General features: G+C 42.2%; 1 long non-coding RNA gene across 5 annotated transcripts; it reads right to left on the bottom strand.

Moving 5' to 3' along the window:
* LOC146583528 (uncharacterized) lies at positions 1-5,686 on the bottom strand. Of its 5 annotated transcripts, none has more exons than XR_014892399.1 (6): positions 5,282-5,686; positions 2,099-2,989; positions 1,230-2,021; positions 869-977; positions 646-767; positions 1-503 (listed from the first exon to the last, which is right to left on the bottom strand). It is a non-coding gene; the product is annotated as an uncharacterized LOC146583528 (long non-coding RNA). The 5 variants fall into 5 exon arrangements; XR_014892401.1 differs by having other exon boundaries at positions 1,230-1,386; positions 5,282-5,685; XR_014892400.1 differs by having other exon boundaries at positions 1,230-1,381; positions 5,282-5,685.
* Positions 5,687-8,480: the final 2,794 nt, after the last annotated feature.

Raw genomic sequence — 8,480 nt, 5'->3', positions numbered from 1 at the left:
GCGGTAACAAACAGGAAGACAAGCAGTCCATCAAACAGTCTACAGGGTCAAACATACAGAAAATTCAAACAGCAGTTTATTCACTGAATTATCATCAATTGCAAAAGAGAAAAACGACGATTTCTAAGGATTATTTTCTTAAATGCAGTTAGAGTGTGGCTGGTAAAGATGGAAACATACAGAATGTAAACTGTGTGAGTTTGGTGAACTTTGTTAGTAACAAATGAGGTTTTAAAAACAAAACAAAACAAAAAACAGACAAAACACAGAAAGAGGCTCTCAGTATTCATTAATAATTAGAAAGAAAAATTCTGGTCGTGGATTTTTACAGTCTTAGTTCCGCTCGCTGTCATCATTATAATCATCATGATCAATGGCGAGGTCCTGAGGTGGGTGGGGCTGTCTCTGGTGATGTCACCATGAAGGAACAGCATCTGGCACGTGTTGCTGAAACATCCCAGTACACTGGTGTAGTTTCCTCTCCAGCTGTTTGACATGTGACACTTGAACATTAAGGGGAAGGAGAAGAAACAGTGTTAGGTCAGGTGACCACATGGTTTCTAAAGTAACTGACAGGAAGTAACCAGGCCGTTAGAAATGGATGGCATGTGTTTAGAGTTACTGGAGTTGGGTAACTCTACTTACCAAAAGCAGCAGCACACAGATGAAGGATCAGATGCTGCATGTTGCAGGAACATGCTCATGTGTGGTGATCATTCAGTGCTGCTCCGGCAGGTTAGACAGTCCAAGACTGATATGCTGCCCATCTGAGAGTTTGAAAACACACATGCAAAGATTTTGTATTACAGTCAAAGTTGGATGTTCATTTTTGTCCTTTAAAAATGTTTGTGTATTTGAAAGCACTAACATTTAAGGATGACTTGGATCGTCTCCATTAAAGGGGAGACAAGTGTATCCACTGATCTACGTCACTTAAACTGGATGATGACTCCTCTCTCCCTCACTCAGAAACACTCCTAATATAACCAAGCAAATAAATAATATTGAAGATTTACTTTCATCATTACAAAAACAGCAAAAACATCTCCCTTTGATTCTATTTCTCCATTCCTGCTGAACATCAGGCAACAAATATCTCAATAAATCACAGTAAAATGTAAAGCACATGTTTTCTCTGCTTTGTCTAACCTCTGCAGAGCCTCTGTCAAGAAAAACATAACTGTAAGCATAAAACAAATATACATTTCATAACACATCACTGGACAAACCTCGGTCAGTTGATTTCCTCTGTGCAGTGCAGACGAACATCAGTCAGCAAGTCACGGTGGTGAGATGGACTTGTGTCCTTTGTGACTCTGCTGGTTCTTCTGAGGAAACACCACCGTCTCTCCACACTGTCACCATCTGTGAGCACAAACTGCTGCTCTGCCAGCATGTAGGAAATCAGATATCACACACACAGGGGTGAAGAAACATTCAACTTTGGATACTTTAGATCTAAACAGATCTAAGTAGCTCTTAGTTTCAGCAATCAGTGAGCAGACAAACAATGATACCATACTGTTTCTGTATGAATACAATATGGTATTTTCTTTTTTATTATTATTATTATTATTATCTCTTTTATTGGGACAGCTGTTGAACATAACAGTAGTATGCCTTTTTACACTTTCTTTGCTGTCACATTTTAACTTATAATTGAAAAATAAAGAAGACAGAAAAAGAAAAGAAAAAAACAAAACAAAAAAAAAACCAAACTAGGGTTAGGAGGCAGCAGGGCAGGTAGGTTTACGTAGTACTCAGGGTTGTAACATCATATACAAAATCACACCTCATATGCTTAACATAGTCTGTCCATTTAGACCATATTCCATAGAAGGTATCCCTCTGAAGTTTAAGAGAAAATGACACTTTTTCCATCGTATAGATCTCTTGTACAGAATGTATCCAGTCTTCTATCGTTGGTGGTTCAGGCTTAAGCTATCTTCTCGTAAGAGGCTTTTTTCTTGCGGCCAGAAGGATATACAGGAGTCTTCTGTCGTTGGAATTCAGTTTATCCACTGGTACATTGCACAAAAATATGGTTTCAAAAGTTGAAGGAAAAACAAATGAAAAAACATTTTGTACTACAACTAACCTGAAGCTTGGATTTGGCTGCAGGTGCCCCTGTACATCCTTCTCAACATGTGGGTACCATTTAATCAGACTTCTTCCTGAGCTTTGCTTCATCAAAGGTGACCAAAGGTGGCATCCCGTGTCACAGTCTTATCATCATCCAGAAGAAACATTTGAAGAAACATCATGGAGAAGAAACATTTACACGCCTCCTGGTTTTGTTTTCTGATCCTGCAAAAAAAACTGAGGACAACAAAGCCCAGAGAACACGAGATACACAATATCCAACATTCAGACTCAACAGCCTCCATAAATGAAGAGCACCAGGTTGGTTCAGTTATAGTAGATAATAATGGATTGGATTTATATAGCGCTTTTCAAGGCACCCAAAGCGCTTTACAATGCCACTATTCATTCACTCTCACATTCACACACTGGTGGAGGCAGCTACGGTAGATATAAGCATACTTCACATTACTGGGTATGAATAATAACGAGGAGGCAAACTTTGAAGATGCAGAGCACGATGTCCCATCATCAGACTGTAAAAAAAAAAAAAAAAAAACATCCACCAGGCTTCTTTGTTGCCAAAACTGATGATTCTCCTATCAGGGATCAGTAGCGTGTATTAACCTGTGCTATAAGCAGCAGTCACTGAAATATTACTGTTTCCGATAAGAAATCTAGGACATAAAAGCCAGGGTGGGAGGGATCTCTACAAACTGACTTACCTCTGCAAGTGTGAAGCTCAACAAAAATCTGACTCTCCAGTCACAGACAAACAAAAAACTCCAGCTGGGAGATAGAAAACGCTGTCTGGGTCTTGCTGGATGTTGCTGGTCAGAGTCCACACATTAGCAGAGCGCTTCTTGGTCCCACTGACCCATGTGGACAGCGACTGTGGAGAACTGTTCTGGAAAACAGAAAAGAGAATTAAAATAACAAAAAGCCAAACAGGATTTCCACAAAGACTCTCTTGGAATCAGCAATCAAAAAAAAAAATCACTGGTTCATATTTCAATTAAATATGAACAGGTTCCTTAAATGTACGCAGTTCAGATCTGATTTAATTTAATTTCCTTCACACAGCACATTTGTCCAGGCTGACAGGTAAACATAGAATTAATCTCAGGTAACATGACTCATAGTAGAGATTCAGTAAGAAAGATTGCTAGCTCTACAGGGAGTGCAGAATTATTAGGCAAGTTGTATTTTTGAGGAATAATTGTCAAGGCTCGGCTGTGTGGCAGGCAGGAGGAGGACCCAAAATGCAAAACTCACACACACGGGGGTGAACTCAAAAAGCAGCTTTATTGCTGACCAAAGATAATAGGAGATACAAAACTAAACTGGGAAAAACTAACATAAAGCTCACCAGGAACCACGGGGGAATCACACACAGCATGAGGGACGACGTCACGCTGAACAGAGGGAGACGCAGACAGAAATACACAGAGGGTTAACGAGGAAAGTGGGAACACACGGGGAACACAGGTGACACTGATAATCATAACGAGACAGGGCGGGGTGAACTGAACATGACATGTACGGGCATGAGAGTCACAAAGTAAACAGGAAGTGCACAGAGGTTCAGACAGGAGGAGAGAGAGAGCACGGGGAAAACACAGACATAACGGGCTGGGGAAGCATGGAATAAAACATAAGGAGAGACGAGGGCTCACAGATACACAGAGGGGCACACAGGGGGTAAAAGCCATGAAGGGAAAACACTTAGGGAACAACACAACAGGGCAACTCAGAAAACATGGCCTAAGCAAGGAACAAAATACAAACATACAAGGAAACTAAGAACACTGGGCCAACATGGCCCAGGACCATGACAATAATTTTATTATTGAACAACAACCATGTTCTCAATGAACCCAAAAAACTCATTAATATCAAAGCTGAATGTTTTTGGAAGTAGTTTTTAGTTTTAGCTATTTTAGGGGGATATCTGTGTGTGCAGGTGACTATTACTGTGCATAATTATTAGGCAACTGAACAAAAAACAAATATATACCCATTTCAATTATTTCTTTTTACCAGTGAAACCAATATAACATCTCCACATTCACAAATATATATTTCTGACATTCAAAAACAAAACAAAAACAAATCAGCGACCAATATAGCCACCTTTCTTTGCAAGGACACTCAAAAGCCTGCTGTTGTAGAGACCCACCTTTTAGCACATCCCAGCACACCCACTCACTTCACCAGATGCACCTTGTTTAGTTCTCTCACCTTTGATTGGGTGTGGTGCTAGTCCTTGATTGCACTCACCTGTCACACATTATATGTCACACAGTATATAAGGACTGCATTCACTTTTGGCTCACTCTTTCCGCACTTCCACACGGGGCGGCAGCTGAGGTGAGGTTTTGTTTGGGTTTTTATTTTATGTAATGTTAAGGTAATGAGTAACTTGAATCTCTGTTTTCTTTCAGCATTGGCAGTCCATGTGTGTGTCTTTGTTTCCTTCCTTTTTTGCCTTATTTATTTGAGAATAAAAGGAGTACCCTGAAACTAATTCTGCATTAGATGGCTGCTTTTCTTATTCTAACCGGATGAGCCCATGAAGCTGATTGCTTCAGCCCTGAACCTTCCTCCCTTCAAAACACCTGCCATCCATGGATTCTGTCAGTGTTTTGATCTGTTCACCATCAACATTGCGTGCAGCAGCAACCACAGCCTCCCAGACACTGTTCAGAGAGGTGTACTTGTAGCCGCTAAGACTGGTGGACCTAAATCTTCACCACCACGTCTGTATACATACAAGCAGAAAAAGGGGAGTGGGTGGGTCAGCGCTCAGGGCACAGAACTTAGCTGGCTTCAAACACACCATTCATTTTCCATACAAAAACACAGCCACAGTCACAAATACAAGCTAAAATCCCCGTATACAATAAAAATAGTGTTTGCAACCCGCTAAAAACCCTGCCGGCAGAAATAACTATTCACTATTAAAACAAGACTAAAACATGTTTTCCATATGCTAAAATTACCCTCCCACAGTCCCATAATCCCACAGTCCAGCCACAAATGGGCGAGGACAGGAGAGGAACTTCTCTTCCGGGATGGGGAAACTCGCCAGCAACAGACCAGGGAGGAGGCTCCTATCGCAGACCTGTCTCCTCCGGACAGCGCGTCGCCGCACAGTCCCGCCCCACTCCACACCTGAACACGGCCTCCCTCGTCTCACCGTCAGATGCAGGCAGAAGGGCATCCCTGCCCTGTTGTGCATTGCGGCCATCGCCACCCACTGTTGCCGTTCCTGCCGTTAGGACTGGCTCGCCGAACGACTCGGGGCGCCCCACAGTCAGGCAGCAGTTCGTTCCACACACGTGCGGGCTTGCACGCGTTCCTTTTTCTCCTGCTCACCCTTCGTGCGTCGCTTCTTTCTTCTTTTGTCTCTGCGCTCACCATCCCCTTTAACAGGTCAACCTGGCGGCTGATAGGCCACCTTGGGGAACGCCCCCACCTCACAGGTGCCTACAATTGTCTGTTTAGTCCACAGTGGGTTAAAGGAACATGGTACAACATTAACACAAATATAAATATGAGGATAAAACCATGCAGTATAAATATCAATAAACAGACATGCAATATAAATATCACAATAAAATCATGCAAATAAAAACACTATGTACCAACACACAGATTAATAAAACAAAAACACAAATTTCCGCTGTGTGACATACTGTTTTCCCTCCTTGTAAATCTCACATTTGATGATGGACCACAGGTTCTCAATGGGGTTCAGGTGAACAAGGAGGCCATGTCATTAGTTTTTCTTCTTTTATACCCTTTCTTGCCAGCCATGCTGTGGAGTACTTGGACGCGTGTGATGGAGCATTGTCCTGCATGAAAATCATGTTTTTCTTGAAGGATGCAGACTTCTTCCTGTACCACTGCTTGAAGAAGGTGTCTTCCAGAAACTGGCAGTAGGACTGGGAGTTGAGCTTGACTCCATCCTCAACCCGAAAAGGCCCCACAAGCTCATCTTTGATGATACCAGCCCAAACCAGTACTCCGCCTCCACCTTGCTGGCGTCTGAGTCGGACTGGAGCTCTCTGCCCTTTACCAATCCAGCCACGGGCCCATCCATCTGGCCCATCAAGACTCACTCTCATTTCATCAGTCCATAAAACCTTAGAAAAACCAGTCTTGAGATATTTCTTGGCCCAGTCTTGACGTTTCAGCTTGTGTGTCTTGTTCAGTGGTGGTCGTCTTTCAGCCTTTCTTACCTTGGCCATGTCTCTGAGTATTGCACACCTTGTGCTTTTGGGCACTCCAGTGATGTTGCAGCTCTGAAATATGGCCAAACTGGTGGCAAGTGGCATCTTGGCAGCTGCACGCTTGACTTTTCTCAGTTCATGGGCAGTTATTTTGCGCCTTGGTTTTTCCACACGCTTCTTGCGACCCTGTTGACTATTTTGAATGAAACACTTGATTGTTCGATGATCACGCTTCAGAAGCTTTGCAATTTTGAGACTGCTGCATCCCTCTGCAAGATATCTCACTATTTTTGACTTTTCTGAGCCTGTCAAGTCCTTCTTTTGACCCATTTTGCCAAAGGAAAGGAAGTTGCCTAATAATTATGCACACCTGATATAGGGTGTTGATGTCATTAGACCACACCCCTTCTCATTACAGAGATGCACATCACCTAATATGCTTAATTGGTAGTAGGCTTTCGAGCCTATACAGCTTGGAGTAAGACAACATGCATGGAGAGGATGATGTGGACAAAATACTCATTTGCCTAATAATTCTGCACTCCCTGTAATATTATTACCACACAATCCAAGGACACACCAACAGCTCAGATTTGTAGAACTATTTAAACAAATGTCTTCTGAATATTCAATTCATGTTCACAGTGGGAGGGTGGGGGGTGTCGTGGAATTTTTAAAATAAAGTCTGCAACACAGAAAGAGCTGTGATCAAGCTATTTATTACTGCGCCAACACACATCAAACATCACAGTTCAGTCATGTCAGCGCTGCCACAGAAGTTGTGCTCCTACTCCTTTATGCATTCCAAGGAAGAGGGAGGAAGTTACAAACTGATCCTACCACACTTCACGTGTCTCGCTATGAAACCTAACAGATCAATGGTCATGCTGTTTTGTGCCCTTGGCCTTATCAGCACCTGTAAAAGGAGTTGTTTTCTCAAACTGCTGACGCTGAAGTAAGTTCATTAGAAACTTTCACTGAACAGTCTATAACAGTGTCACAACTAAGCATATGCATAAGCACTTAAATACTTTAAATGAGAATAACAGAAAATTTCTTTTACAGAGGCTAGAGCCTGTCCCAGTAGTCATAGGTAGAGCACACCTGGACAGGTCACCAGTCTGTCAGAGGACTAACACAGAGACAGACATCAGAGTAACAAATCTATTTAAAATTAATGTAAGTTTGCTGCAGCTGTATGTATGAACATGTGTTTCTGTGCTCACAGTCCACCTCTCAGGAACCTGCAGTTCATTTTTAGTCTACTTTAAACAGACCTCACAAAAGGCTGATGTGGCTGGATCAGTAGTCTGATTTAAGTACGATACCTTTGGCCAGGGATTAATCTGGTGCATCGCTTCACTGCAGTCTTACGTATTTTCCCCACACCTGAATAAAAAAATACTGATATATACAAATAACAGCTTCAGCTGATGCAGCCTGACCCAATCCTAGATGTTCAGCACACAGAGACACAGAGGTACCGTTTAGAGTTTAGTGTTAACATGAGTCACTGATCATTTGCAGTATTACAGAGTCTGGCAGTCTTTGCACGATGTCCACGTCACTGTAAGTTTCTAGCTGACTCTCAGGTGTGACAGGTGTGCCAGCAGGAAAGAGTAATAATAACCTGCATCCTGAGGTTTGTCATGCAGGATTTAAGGAGCCAGGCTTTGTTCACACAGGTAGGATTGTATTTTACACTGACCCTGGGTCAGTATAAGTATCATACAGTTTAAACGAAGCACTGAAACTTGCACATATTTATTACAGATGCGCTGAAGCTAATCGAGATATTTGCTGTCAGTCTGTGGCTGCGATTAAACACTTTACTGAAAACTTTATTAACTAGTAAGCGTCGATAAGTGAAGCAGAGGGAGCCTGACCATGCGTCACACATTTGACGAGTTGGGAGTGAGAACGTGTTGGTGTGAGAGTGAACTCACACATCTGCAGTCAGCTAGTTTATCAGTTGAAGTCACTTAACTCTGTCATAAAATTGATAACTCGATCAGATGATATCTGACCATAAGAAGTCTTTTTTATGATTTGATTATCACCTGGAATAGGGTAGTTTTACTGTGTCCGAACATAAACCCTATGCACAGTCCGTGGTCTGAATTTTTGTGTCATCACGGAGAAATGCTTTCCTGGGGATATCTA

The sequence above is a fragment of the Mchenga conophoros genome, linkage group LG1, assembly GCF_057382185.1.
Source record: "Mchenga conophoros isolate Kocher_MC1m ecotype Shallow Benthic linkage group LG1, M_conophoros_male_GT1.1, whole genome shotgun sequence".
NCBI lineage: Eukaryota > Metazoa > Chordata > Actinopteri > Cichliformes > Cichlidae > Mchenga > Mchenga conophoros.
The sequence above is the reverse complement of the archived record's forward strand: the minus strand, read 5'-3'. Positions and strand labels throughout refer to the sequence as shown.